This window comes from Glandiceps talaboti, chromosome 8, assembly GCF_964340395.1.
Source record: "Glandiceps talaboti chromosome 8, keGlaTala1.1, whole genome shotgun sequence".
Taxonomy (NCBI): domain Eukaryota; kingdom Metazoa; phylum Hemichordata; class Enteropneusta; family Spengelidae; genus Glandiceps; species Glandiceps talaboti.
Window position 1 is genome coordinate 2,950,419 of NC_135556.1, and position 15,934 is coordinate 2,966,352.

At 34.7% G+C, this 15,934-nt stretch overlaps 1 long non-coding RNA gene across 1 annotated transcript in view; it reads left to right on the forward strand.

Moving 5' to 3' along the window:
• LOC144439547 (uncharacterized) overlaps nucleotides 1–15,934 on the forward strand; it is a 26,648-nt gene continuing 10,714 nt past the window's right edge. Inside the window, exon 1 of the long non-coding RNA XR_013481114.1 lies at nucleotides 1–122. This is a non-coding gene — a long non-coding RNA (uncharacterized LOC144439547). The remainder of the gene's footprint in view (nucleotides 123–15,934) is intronic.

Genomic DNA, 15,934 nt, shown 5'->3' on the forward strand with positions numbered 1-15,934 from the left:
CGACAAGGAAATCCCTGCCACCGAAATCTGGCTGCGATATATTGAACATAGGACTTCCACATGTGGGATAGTGTAAATTTAAACACCTTAAAGCCTGAATAACTCTAGAGCCGTTAACAATCGTAAGTATGTTTTACACCCATTGCGAAGAATACAGTAGTTATTTTTCCACCAGCTTGATATCAGCGATATTCATATATTTAGTACGAGTAACTTGCATTACTAGGCCCTGTCCGCCCACTATAGCACTGAAGTGTCCCGTTCACAAAATCAGTGTCGTTCCTCTCCGAGGCTCTGTTTCTGGTCTGTTTGGCAGGTTTCTTTGAGAGAATGAACAGCCTCTACATTAACTAAACACATCTGGACACAACCATTGAAGTGTTTATGAAAATATGTCGTAGTTGTTTGTGTAATTTCGAAGTGTATTGTAAGTAGGCGTCGAGGTCAGTCCTCAAAATGGAGGATTGTTGAAATTGTGGTTACTTCCTGTTCGGACTGTACGGTTTTGTTGTGATATTAAAGTCGCGCCCTATTGCCACGTACTATAATATTGAGCCCCTCTAAATAGCAATCTCTGAAAGTTGTTCCTCAAAATTACATGATAAAAAAAATGTTTCTGTTTAGTAAGAACAACATAGTTGAGTGAACGAGATTGTCAGGTTGTGTTTATTATGGAAGTGTGGTGATTAGGGGGGGGGGGTGCTGCACTACATGATCACATTCACATTTCATCTTTATTATGCTCTATAGAAGATTATATTATACTTAATCATTACAACTTTGTATAAATGTGATGTCTAAATAGTAAAGAGGGACAAAAAACAACTACCATGGTATATATTTATACAATGAATTATGTTATGTACTGAATGACCCTTTCTTGACGAAATGTTTTCAGTCTATATTTAATAGGATCTCTTAGTTGCATTTCCCTGTTGCTTGTCATCACAATGACCTCACTCAGTAATTAGACAAGGTTGCTAGTGCATAACATAGAGGGTACCGTATGACAATAGATAAATTGTCTTACTGAGGTGATCTAAAGCCTTCCAACTCACCTTGACAGTATTTGGACACAAATGGTGACTTGAAGACATTCATTTGATAAAATCCTAGTTCTTAGAGGGGACTGCAGGTTCTATGGTATAACCATGGAGGTCTAGTCTAGTTCCTATACAGTATTGTTACGATTTATACCTTGCATTACAGGCTGGTCATCCAGACTAATGGAGGTCTACCTTCATGGTGTAACTAACATATTTATAAATTATTAATGTTTTGAATATTTCAAGTGACTTGTGTGTCAGTGTTTCAGCTTTATAAAGTACATTCTAAGATTAAGAAGGTATATATTGCATATCACAGAAGTCTTCTGCTTGAAGTTGAACTATACTAGAATTTAATGTATGCTAGCCAAAATGCAATTTATGTGTTATTTTATCTCCCTACTATATAGACTAATTCAAAATTAACAACTCCCACTTCATCCTTTGTTTCCAAATCTACAAAATTTAGAATTTCAAATAATAACAAAAATGAAACACTGAGATTTGCTCTCCTCTATTTACTGATCTGGGTAGACAATGGTTTTAATTGTTGTGGGCTTGGACTAGAGTCATGATGGTTGAATGTATTGAATGGCTGGCTGGCATTGGAATCTGCAGGCTTTGGATAATGATGGTTGAATGTTTAGAGTGGCCAGCTTGGAATCTGTACTGGTTGCACTTTGTAGATCATGATGGTTGAATGTTTAGAGTGGCCAGCTTGGAATCTGATAGTGTATACACTTAGTCCTGCTTTCCAAGACTTTCAGATAGAACATACACCTACGTCCTGCTTTCCAAGACTTTCTGATAGAACATACACCTACGTCCAGCTTTCCAAGACTTTCAGATAGTGCATACACCTACGTCCAGCTTTCCAAGACTTTCAGATAGTGCATACACCTAGTCCTGCTTTCCAAGACTTTCAGATAGTGCATACACCTAGTCCTGCTTTCCAAGACTTTCAGATAGAACATACACCTAGTCCTGCTTTCCAAGACTTTCTGATAGAACATACACCTACACATGTATACATGTAGTCCTGCTTGCTGAGGGAGTAAGCTTGGATTCAATTCTGATATTATCCTGGAGGGGTGGGGCAGTGTCTGACTTCCTCCATATGCGGATTAAATTCTGACATTGTCCTGAGAAGGGAGGGGACAATGTCTGACTTCCTCCATCTTCAACTCAGACCACTATCTGCAACTCAGAGTAGTGTAGTCCTGCTTGCAGACAGTGCAGGATGCGATACTGACTATGTAGTCCTGATTGCAATTTGCAGACAGTGTACAGGGCACGATACTGACTATGTAGTCCTCAGTAGTCCTGCTTACAGACAGTGTACGGGGCACGATACTGACTATGTAGTCCTCAGTAGTCCTGCTTACAGACAGTGTATGGGACATAAGACTGACTATGTAGTCCTCAGTAGTCCTGCTTACAGACAGTGTATGGGACATAAGACTGACTATGTAGTCCTGCTTACAGACAGTGTATGGGACATAAGACTGACTATCAGGGCTCGAAATTAGCGGTAGTCTCGCGTCAATTGACTACCAGTTTTTCCAAAATGACTACCAAGTTCGAAAACTGGTAGTCATCCTTGACTACCACGAAAATCCTAGGGACGCCAACCCACCGTATGCATGGAAGGCCTGCTGACAAGTTGGCAATGTAGCGTGAGCGCTGGACTCTATAGCTATGTGTGATTAGATGCGGCTGGCATGTTTGATATTGCTTACTTTGTGATGTTACAAATGCCATAACGTCTACTCACACAACACTCTATTGATTTCATGACTGTTTCATTATCTTTTCCATGTCACACAGTTGCGATCAAAATGATACAAAACTTAGGAAAATATACAGAATAAAATCATTCTCCCACCACTAATCGCGAATGTAATATATTTTACAACTAGTCATTCAATATTAGGATACCTCAATTTAGTGGAAGGATGAAAATTTACGTCGTTTATCGAAGCCCTTAGCGGAGGAGACAAATCCTAGCCGCAATCAGAATGACTTCCTGTGTTTATAGATAGTAACAGATAAGATTTGAGGGACGTGCCTTGGCACATACCATTTCTCTCTAGGGTTGGGTCATAGCATGTTATTTTTTAATGTAAGGGAAACTGAAATGGATGGTGACCGTGTGTATTTTTTATCATATGACGTTTTATCTTTTGCAAAGTAAATAATAATAAATAGCATAAATGCTCAGATTTGAGAGCATTTGTGTTATAAGTTTGACAAGCAACCCACACACCCGAAATGGAATGAGCCACTAATCATTACATGTAACTCTACACCTCACACCGTTACTGATTCAGTGACATAAACTACAACATGGAAAGTACATAATTTTGCTGTGTGACTAGCGATTTAGTTAGGGTTTTGAAGTTTATTTCTGTCAATCTCTCAGTCACGTCCTGTATATATGTTTGAGGCCAGTAACTGTTTGGTGTGTGTGTGTGTGTGTGGGGGGTGGGGGGTGGGGTGGGGGGGGGGAGGGGTTTGTACATGTATACATGTGTGTGTGACTGAATGAATGTAAAATATGTGTATATTTATTATGTATGTGTTATGCCAAAATTTGTGTCACTGTCAGTTTGAGGTTTCCAAGTGGACATTGCAAAATAAGAGCTTGGTACACAATAATCATTTATATGATATTTATTTACTATGATACTACTGTAGTATATTACATGTATTATTTTAGGACAGGTCAAATGTTTGCATAATATGAATGTCACTAATTGCATGAAAAAAAATTGGGTGTTATCAGAATGTTTATTACTTAATGTTTTGTTTATGCATAAATTATTAAATGCTGAAAAAAAGAATGACTACCAAATCTTCCCTGTTGACTACCAGTTTTAAAAAGTGGTAGTCAAAGTGACTACCAACTAAAAAAATTAATTTCGAGCCCTGACTATGTAGTCCTGCTTGCAGACAGTGTATGGGACACAAGACTGACTATGTAGTCCTGCTTACAGACAGTGTATGGGACACGATATTGACTACATGTACATTTGTATGTCCCTCAACATTGTCCAGTGAAAACCAATGTCTCCAGACTATTTCAAGTGTGCAAGCAAAATGCTTTTGCATCAATTACAAATGAATTACATACCCAATGATCAAATATTAGCAATCTGTTGAATACATGTATGTACTTGTTTTACATATCATTGACAATAATACTCACTGCTAAGATCACAAAGGGTGATCACAAGTTCAAACTGTAATTTGAAACGTCCCACCATACAAATGTCGCCAATTTGATCGCAATGTCCAATATGTCATTGTACATGTACATGTACATAAGGAGGAAGCCCTGAAATTAGAGTTGAACTTGTGATTTCAAGAGTTTTGGTCATCTGAACTGGGACTTTTGTAGTCATGGCGAGGTAAAATGACTAAATAGTCGATTTATTGCCAATATTTGACCACTGGGTATGTGAATTCCTTAGTTACCAGTACATGCATTTCTGGTAAGACCAGGTTTCATGACTGTCGCTTTGCAGGACAGAGTAGGGACTCGGGGAGGGATAATTGTCAGAATCAAGTCCCAAATTACTCCATCTACAAAAGCAAGACAATGTAAAGTGTAATAAAAAAGTGATATTGTTGTGTACCTTACATGTTTTCATAATTTAAAACACAGCTACTGTAATACCATGTATACCAATGTCTTAAGTAATGTATATGTAAATTGATGCCAGCTACATGTATGTAAAAAGATTAGCCAGTAAAAATTTAATCAGATTGTTAAGAAAAGCTATGGTTCCCTCAATATTCCCTATTCTTTTTCAATCGTTGAAATATATTATATATGTACTCATGTGTATTAACAATGAAGTGTTCTATACAAGTGTGTAAAATTAGTTGCAAATTCAACTCATGATATTATTAAAGGTTGTGAGCCATGAAAATGTTTTGAGTTTAATAAAACAATTCCAAAATGATGAAATCGAAATGATATTAAGTTTCATATCATGTCTAGAAATGTCAAGTTACTGTGATTAATGACCCAGGTTGCTAAGCAGACACATGGTTTAAATGATTATATGGTTTCAAAGTAAATGTAAATCTAATGTAGGTCATATGTTAGTAGTATATGGTACCTGGGAGTAGTACCAATGACCAGCTCTAGTAGTATATGGTACCTGGGAGTAGTACCAATGACCAGCTCTAGTAGTATATGGTACCTGGGAGTAGTACCAATGACCAGCTCTAGTAGTATATGGTACCTGGGAGTAGTACCAATGACTAGCTCTAGTAGGAGTATGCGGCCAACACTTCCAACCCCAGACCCCATGCATTTTAGACCTACAATGTATTTTGACCAAAAACCAGTACCCCATTTTAGACAGGTTTTTAAAAGATCAAAATTTAGACAAATTAATTTGTAGTAGTTCTATACTAAAGAAATGGTGGATCACAAAATGTAATTTTCACTCTTGTATGTTTACCTCATGAGGCAACATTTTGGGTGCCATTAATGACACACTTATGATTTAGTAGTCAATGGACCAAGCAAATAGAAAATAATGTAGAGTGGACCCCATGTTAGATTTTCCAGCTCAAAAAACAGACCCACATTTTAGACTAAAGTGCTAGAAAATGCAACCCTAAAGGTGGCATACATGTATATATGGATACATGTATAATCAAATAAGGGGAATAGCCCCACCCTCTCTCACCTCACTAATATTGATGGCATGTCTGAAACATGTCACAGTATTTGTTGGTCATTCCAAGTCTTGGTGTGATGTATGTATAGATAGTGTCTAGGTTGTTACTGATGGCTGTTTTGTTTGTGACATGTTATTTAAAAGTGTAAAGTGTATTTGTTTGTCATTTCTTATCATCAGGATAAGTACATGTACATGTATAATCCAATGGGTGTTATGTTAAGTCAACATGGTACACATGTAACTGCATGTGGTTCAAGTGATTGCTTGCAGTTTGTAATAAACAGTATGATATAATTTTGACCCATAGGGATTGATTGTCAGGGGCTGTATTTTGTACATGCATATGAAAACCAACAACACTGTTGAATATACATGTATGCATTGCCTTTAGAGTTATAGTGGCCATATGGATGAGGAGTTGGTATTTATTTTTGATTTTTGATTTATAAAACAATTTTATCATGGCTTCCTACTTGAAAAATCAATCTGAAACAACATATGTCAAGTCCTTGTTTTTAACTCAATACATTGCAAAAGATAATAAAGTGTTTGTTAATGTAGGTATAATAACAGATATTTGTTTATAGCTTTTTGCAATGAGTTACAAACACTGACTTGGTCTATCTTTTTGTAGTGAGTTACAAACACAGACTTGGTCTATCTTTTTGCATGAGTTACAAACACAGACTTGGTCTATCTTTTTGCAGTGAGTTACAAACACAGACTTGGTCTATCTTTTTGCAGTGAGTTACAAACACAGACTTAGTCTATCTTTTTGCAATGAGTTACAAACACTGACTTGGTCTATCTTTTTGCAATGAGTTACAAACACAGACTTAGTCTATCTTTTTGCAATGAGTTACAAACACAGACTTGGTCTATCTTTTTGCAATGAGTTACAAACACAGACTTGGTCTACCTTTTTGCAGTGAGTTACAAACACAGACTTAGTCTATCTTTTTGCAGTGAGTTACAAACACAGACTTAGTCTATCTTTTTGCAGTGAGTTACAAACACAGACTTGGTCTATCTTTTTGCAGTGAGTTACAAACACAGACTTGGTCTAGCTTTTTGCAATGAGTTACAAACACTGACTTGGTCTATCTTTTTGCAATGAGTTACAAACACAGACTTGGTCTATCTTTTTGCAATGAGTTACAAATACAGACTTGGTCTATCTTTTTGCAATGAGTTACAAACACTGACTTGGTCTATCTTTTTGCAATGAGTTACAAACACTGACTTGGTCTATCTTTTTGCAATGAGTTACAAACACTGACTTGGTCTATCTTTTTGCAATGAGTTACAAACACAGACTTGGTCTATCTTTTTGCAATGAGTTACAAATACAGACTTAGTCTATCTTTTTGCAATGAGTTACAAACACAGACTTGGTCTATCTTTTTGCAATGAGTTACAAACACAGACTTGGTCTATCTTTTTGCAATGAGTTACAAACACAGACTTGGTCTATCTTTTTGCAGTGAGTTACAAACACAGACTTGGTCTATCTTTTTGCAATGAGTTACAAACACAGACTTGGTCTATCTTTTTGCAATGAGTTACAAACACAGACTTGGTCTATCTTTTTGCAGTGAGTTACAAACACAGACTTAGTCTATCTTTTTGCAGTGAGTTACAAACACAGACTTAGTCTATCTTTTTGCAGTGAGTTACAAACACAGACTTGGTCTATCTTTTTGTAGTGAGTTACAAACACAGACTTGGTCTATCTTTTTGCATGAGTTACAAACACAGACTTGGTCTATCTTTTTGCAGTGAGTTACAAACACAGACTTGGTCTATCTTTTTGCAGTGAGTTACAAACACAGACTTAGTCTATCTTTTTGCAATGAGTTACAAACACTGACTTGGTCTATCTTTTTGCAATGAGTTACAAACACAGACTTGGTCTATCTTTTTGCAATGAGTTACAAACACAGACTTGGTCTATCTTTTTGCAGTGAGTTACAAACACAGACTTGGTCTATCTTTTTGCAATGAGTTACAAACACAGACTTGGTCTATCTTTTTGCAGTGAGTTACAAACACAGACTTGGTCTATCTTTTTGCAATGAGTTACAAACACAGACTTGGTATATCTTTTTCCACATTTTCCAAGAAGGAAGGTTAGCCATGATGAAATTGTTTTATGAATTAAAAAATCCAAAATAAATACCCAATGCTCATCCATGCATATGGCCACTTGGAATACATTTACTGGTAGTATTTGTCCCAGTAATACTACATGTATTAGACATTTAAATCTATATCTATCATTTAGTGACATTAAAGTCAATTATCAATAACGACTTGATATAGTTATGAAAGAACTCAAATCAACATGAAAACGATATACTATAACATTTTAAAGTATGATTCATAGCTGATTTATAATAAATGTTTTTTGAAACTTAGACAAGTGAAATAATAGTTTTTTCTGGTTGGTGATAGACTTGGATAATGAAGGTCATAATTGTTTATTGTACCATGGACCCTTTCTTTCCTGTAGGGTATTGAGTATACATATTAACTAAACTAAAGTAAATGTGAAAATATTTGAATTTATATGTTTAGAACTGTTACCATTAAAACACAAAAGCCATGTAAATACATGACAGTTAAAGTACTACTATGTTTAGTTCTCATCTATACACACATCACAATAATAATGAACTCTGGTATTCATGGAAGATTGAAATTTGTGTTTCTTGAAGTCGCTATTTACAAATTACACATACATGTACATGTATATGTGCCTTACTTACTTATACACACACAAAGTTGAAACCCATGTGAATACATGGTATTAGTGTCAGTTCTCAGCTACAACATGTATGTGTTAATAGCACAGTACCATTCCAAGTGGTGATAGTTAAGGGGTTAGGAAATTATTTACTAGTATTTAATTTAGCATGACATAGAGGCAGCACATGTTGAAACAATGATGATACTCAGTAATGGAAGTGTCAACAGATTAGATTGTATGTAGTGGAAACTGTTGCATGAACTTAAAAGTACATGTACATGTATACATCTGCCATGTAAAATTAAAACTTGAAGATAAATTTGAAGATAAGTGCAGGTTGAACAGTCATGCAATAATGAATATTTTTGGACTATAGGTTTATCATGTTTATGGTGTACCGTATATAAAATAGTACTACTCAGTCACAAAATTATTGAGCACAAAAAGTACTCTCAAATTTTTACCAACTTCTCATTTAATATTGTATTTATTCAAATATGATATACATATAAATGTACAGTATATTTTGATTGCGTAATTATGATATTCAACCGACATACATTAGTAGTAATAATAATAATACATGATTTGCTAAGGTGACACAAGCCGAGTTTATGAACTTTTTACTCAAGTGAAAACACTGAACCCATGAGGGATGGCCCTCACTGGACTTCTTGGGAGACAAGTGTTTATGTGGTTAAAGAACTATCCACTATAGATAAAGATTATTATTATTAAGTGTAAATATTCCTTCATAAAAAAAAACTTGATTAAACTATTCTAGATTATGTTAATGTCAATGAATACTTTCTATGACATTACAATTGTCTTCTGGAATTGTTAGAACTGTTGATTTCATAGTAGGGGTTGTTTCCTGAACATTTTTTGATACATATGATAAATTATGTTTTTGGACGGCTTATGAGTTAATATCTAAATACTAGGTTAGAGTTCAGTCAATTGCAAGTGGTGGGTAAGTACATGTACAATGTATGCTTCAGTACATGTAAGTACAATACTGTGAGTACCTTTTTAAATGTGAAGTTATAAAACCTACGCCTAAATACGTATTAAGTCAGCTTGTGCCCCTTTAAAACAAAAGTGTGACCAAAATAAAATGGTCAAATTGCTCAAGTTCACATATCAGTAAAAAAAAATATGCTCAGAAACGAAAAAAAAGGTTGATCAATAAAACAAGTCCTAAAAGTTGTAAAAGTCTAATAAACTACAAAGTACAAAGATTTATATTAAAATGTTATATAGAGGAACAAAATAATAGGCAGGTACACACAAAAAATATTTAAAATGTTATATAGAGGAACAAAATAATAGGCAGGTACACACAAAAAAATATTTAAAATGTTATATAGAGGAACAAAATAATAGGCAGGTACACAAAAAAAAATATTTAAAATGTTATATAGAGGAACAAAATAATAGGCAGGTACACAAAAAAAAATATTTAAAATGTTATATAGAGGAACAAAATAATAGGCAGGTACACACAAAAAAATATTTAAAATGTTATATAGAGGAACAAAATAATAGGCAGGTACACAAAAAAAATATTTAAAATGTTATATAGAGGAACAAAATAATAGGCAGGTACACAAAAAAAAATATTTAAAATGTTATATAGAGGAACAAAATAATAGGCAGGTACACAAAAAAAATATTTAAAATGTTATATAGAGGAACAAAATAATAGGCAGGTACACACAAAAAAATATTTAAAATGTTATATAGAGGAACAAAATAATAGGCAGGTACACAAAAAAAATATTTAAAATGTTATATAGAGGAACAAAATAATAGGCAGGTACACAAAAAAAAATATTTAAAATAAACAAAGATACAAACTAATAAATTACAAACAAAAATGCAACACACTAAAACACAATTTACTCAACCAATGCTATACTACAACATGACTATTTTACATGCCATGTCTAGATTGGCATTGTGATGCTGTGTGGGTATAAATGGGAATTGTAGAAGAAAAATGACAGTAAAGGTTGTTTTTGTACATGTACAAATGTATGCACTACCGTAGAGGGATTTGTAGTCAGATGTTCACTTTGTTCAAATTAAAATTTTATTCAATTCAAAGAATTACTGTTTGCAATCTCAGATCATGAATCACGTATCATTTGTAACATGATCCAGATGTCATTAATGTGCAGTACTAGTATGTACAGTACAATTTATGTTTAGTGTACAGTATGTATTCACAGTAAGATCAGATATTTATAACATATGAAGTGTCATCAAAATACAACAGAATTTGACATGCTTAACATAGGTTTACTATATGCATGTTTGATAAAATTTGAAGAACTTCAGTTTTGGTATAATTATAAAAGAAGGCAATCTATCAAACTACATTTTCTAATACTGAATGCATTTAAATGATTTTAAATTTTCCTGTGATATGACTTGTACAGTTCACATGAAAGCATACAGTAGATGGCTAAAGTTGTACTCTTACACACACACACACACACACACACACACTCTCTCTCTCTCTCTCTCTCTCTCTCTCTCTCTCTCTCTCTCTCTCTCTCTCTCTCTCTCTCTCTCTCTGTTACCAACTTTATAGACATGATATCAGTTTGGCAAATCCTTGAACAACTCCCTTCAATAACTCAAGTAAGTTTTATCTACCCACTGTTGTCAAAAATGTAATAAATAACTTTTGTGTAAGAGTTATGAGTGAATTTAGAACATAGTGTTAAGATTTGGTAAAACAAGACTATCAGCAATTGAAACAGAAAAGTACATGTAACAATACTACTTTCAACTTTTCAAGGATATATCTTCTAATATAAACTTCATAGTGTTCTGTATGTAATTGATAGTCCTGTTCCAACAATTCTTTTCAGTATCACATGTCATTCTCTCTGCAGAGGATGATACAATCAGGAAGTGAAAATCTTTATCATGTGACTGGTGAGTTACATGTAGTTCAGTAAACACTTCCTTCTCCATATACGGTAAAGGAAAAAAATAAAACAGCAAAATACAATTCCAAGTACATCGAAAGGTATATTCTTTCATCTTGAAACTGATCTTGGTCGTACAGTTCTAGTTTTAACATGACATGTACTCTTACACTTTGCAAAGTCCTATGGTACACTGTAGCAAATAGTACATGTATGTATATTTTATAATCATTATAAACAAGAAATTGTACATGTATGTATGTAAGAGTACAATCATTGCAGTTCTGAATCCCTTTGTATGTTTGGACAATAGATTACTATACATGTACGTTTTGGCAGGACTGACAAGTAGTTATAATGACAGTGTTGTTGATGACTTAGTGATTTAGATACTGGTAGTTATAACTAAAGTGTTGTTGATGACTTAGTGATTTAGATACTGGTAGTTATAATGACAGTGTTGTTGATGACTTAGTAATTTAGATACTGGTAGTTATAATGACAGTGTTGTAGATGACTTAGTGATTTAGATACTGGTAGTTATAACGACAGTGTTGTTGATGACTTAGTGATTTAGATACTGGTAGTTATAACGACAGTGTTGTTGATGACTTAGTGATTTAGATACAAATTACATGTACTTGTTAAAAACTTCAATTATGCCCCTTAACAGGTACATACACTGTTGGTGATTAAATTTGGCAAATAAAAAGTGTGATCTTGGTTGGCTTGGTGCAGTATTACTGTTTCCTAGAATTGGCTAGGTTGGGTTGGAGTGTACATGTATTTACTTGATATATTTATTTTGTGTTCAAGGCAGCTTTTGAATTGATAATATGATAGTGGTTTTCAGACAAGATCAGTTACTCATGTTTTCCAGGAATATACAATGAATAACAATGGATTTAAATAACAATGGATTTGATACCAGATCCTAATTCATAGTATGTCTGTACATGTATACAATACTGATTATGTTGACAGAGAGAGAACTATGAAGATTCATTGGAATGGAGAATGAAAGTATACATGTGCAAATGTCAATTCCTGTTTTGTAGCCAGGTATTATTTCTAGCCAGGTAAATGAAAGTAAAAGTTCAGAGCTCTCAGAATACATGACTGTATTTTGTCTACTGTGTCACATTTAGTTCTACAAAATGTGTGTGCCATGGCAGCCATTTTTCTCCAGGACTATTGCACTGCAGTAATATATCAGTGCATTGTATCATGACACGTAGAGTAGACTTGGGTTTCAGTACTACATGTTCTATTTGCCTACTTGATATAAACTATTGGCAAATCTATTAATAAGTCAAAATAACAGTACTACATATTGAATGCCTTTGGCACAATAGCCTACACACTTGCCTGACAGTCAGAATGCTGTTTGTCAGATCTGTTTAGCCAGTGTTACATGTACAGTATGTGGAACCAGACAGCCAACTCTGTGCAATTAACTCAACTACTGGTTTATCTGAGCCAGTATTATGTGGAGCCAGACAGCCAACTCTCTGTGCAATTGGCTCAACTATTGGTTTACATGATGTACATGTATCTGTATTGTAAGCATAAAGACATAATCAGGTCATGTTTAGTCTCGCTGCCAGACTCGTGCCTCTCGTCCCTAAGCTTTGTAAAGCCGAGTGGCGAAGCCACGAGAAGTGAGTGACTTTAGTCCCAAGTCTGGCACAAGGCGTTGGCTAAAATATGCAAATAACATCTCAACGCAGTCCTGCGATCATAACAAAGACACATGTAGTTGCCTACACACAGTGGTGGTAATAATTGTTGTCCTAAAGGCTATGATGTCCATGGAAACAAAAGCACCTGTCCAGTTAAAGTATATAGTGACCACATGGCCGACTATTATATATATATATAGAGAGAGAGAGAGAGAGAGAGAGAGAGAGAGAGAGAGAGAGAGAGAGAGAGAGAGAGAGAGAGAGAGAGAGAGAGAGAGAGAGAGAGAGAGAGAGAGAGAGAGAGAGAGAGAGAGAGAGAGAGAGAGAGAGAGAGAGAGAGAGAGAGAGAGAGAGAGAGAGAGAGAGAGACTTTAATTCAAAAGAATAAGGATGTACATTTGTGATAAGTCGTTACTCAGAGTTTAACGCTGTGAGCAATCTTCAGACACACACATATATATTATGTATATATCTATGTATATACATGTATATGTGTGAGTGTGGGTGTGTCTATGTGTGTGTCTGTGTGTCTGTGTCTCTGTGTGTGTGTGTGTGTGTCTGTGTGTGTGTGTCTGTCTGTGTGTGTCTGTGGGTGTGTACAGTATGTTTTCTGTGTCTGTGTCTGTGTGTCTGTCTCTGTGTGTGTGTGTGTGTGTGTGTGTGTGTGTGTGTGTGTGTGTGTGTGTGTGTGTGTGTGTGTGTGTGTGTGTGTGTACAGGTTCCGTGACTATTAACAAGACAAATAACTATTCTAACTTGCTGTAAAATGCCTTAAATATTTGCTTATAGTCCAGCAATAAACATGTGAAGTAGGTGAGCTAACCACTCAGTCCTGGTCATACCACTTGCTCATTGTTTGTAGATCTAGGAAAGCGACATGTATTGATTATTTCCTTGTATGTAAATGGTAGGTATACAGTACAAAAAATAAGTATTAAGAGTGAACATTGACCAGTAATGTGGCACTGAAGTCTGTCAAATTAAGATATCATTGAAGGTATTGAAAAGATAGCACATAATCTAATAATGTGTTGCATATGTACAGTGTATGTTTTGTCAAAATTGACAAATTACATGTTTATATAAAAAATCAGACAAAGTACATTGTAGTACTGGTATGGCTCTTTCATATACATGTGTAAAACTAAGATCTACAAGGAAGTGACAGTTTTGTTGATTTAACCCTTACAATATGACATATATATGTACATGTAATGAGTGGATAAGGAAAAAAATAGGACTAATTGTGTGTTTGTTATTCCTTTCTAGTTAAAGTTGATAATTAATTGTTGAGTAGGTACATGTAAGATCCTGCTCTGGAGTAGAAAAAGTCCTTGGCCTACATGTAGGGAGTCTTTTGCATGAAAAGTGTATGGCATCTTATGGTAAGGACTAAGTTGTTGACAAGATGTGAATATTATAGTATCAAATTAAAGTTTTAGTGCAATTGAACTGATAAGGTTCAGTAGTGCTATACATTGTAGGCATGGTGAAATATCACATTTGGTCAAAAAACTTAAATTCCAAAATTACTTAGCAGATTGGTGTAAAATTTGATGGGAATGTTCTTAGAGGTGTGTAGGTTGAGAATTGTTCATGACAAGATGATCCCATCAGTGATACGCAAACTAGGTTTAAAATGTGTCTTTTTAGTCAAAAAACTATAATTCCAAAACTACTGAGTAGATTTGACTGACATTTAATTGGGATTAAATTGGGTATTTGGGGTGTACATGTATAGATGAAGAAGCATATAATGATCTCATCAGTGACATGCAAATTAGGTGTAAAAATGTGAATTTTGGTCAAAAACTTATGTCCATAGCAACAGCCAAATGATCACTGTATATTGCAAAGATACTTGTAACAACATGGATTAATATACAAATGAAGAAACATTCCAAAATGTATACCTAGCAACAAGACCACATCCATAGCAACAGCCATATGATGATGGTACAGGTATATCGAAAAGATAATATCAGGGATTCATAGAGAAGTGAACGAACATTCAAAAAATGTATGCATGATCACGCCCATAGCAACAGCCAACCGATTGCGTATATTGCAAAGATAAGAGCAGGGTTGGATAGGCAACTGGATAATCATTCAGCAAATGAACACCTATACCTAGCATGGATCAGCATGTGGGTAAACATTTTTAAAAACTGTACAGTTGTGCTACAATGCCATTGGTGCTATATTTGAAAATGTCAGGATTGTGTTTGTGTTTGGAACAAAAGTTTAATTTCATACTATAGAGTTCACCAGCACAGATGAATATTCAAGGTTGAAAATTATACGTCATGCATTTTTAATAAGTTGTACAATAGGTAGAGAAGAATTGTGTACTATGTACATCAAAGAACTCACATTGCTTTGTATGGAGAAAGTGATGATGACGTACATGTAGTGGTCCGTATATTATGGTACCTGATAGAAATCAACCCGGAACTGTTTTATATGTTGACTGAAATAAACCTGGAACTATTCTATTAGATAATACAAAAACAAACAGTTTTATTTACATTAAAATCAAACGTTACTTAAAAAGGTCTGCTTGTGGACAGGAACGCTGTTGTAAAGGTACAGATGTACTCGTGCTAAAAACTGGTTTCAGAATATTAAATTTGCATACAACAAATATATTATTATTTATTTATTGGTCCTCAAGGTTATGTACATGTAGTATACAACTCACAAAAGTCCAAGCGACACAACTACACAAATACAAATACACTTAGTACACAAATACAACTTAGCATTGATTTAACAATCTGACTTGTGATGGCTGAAGAGACAAAACTCTTGCTGT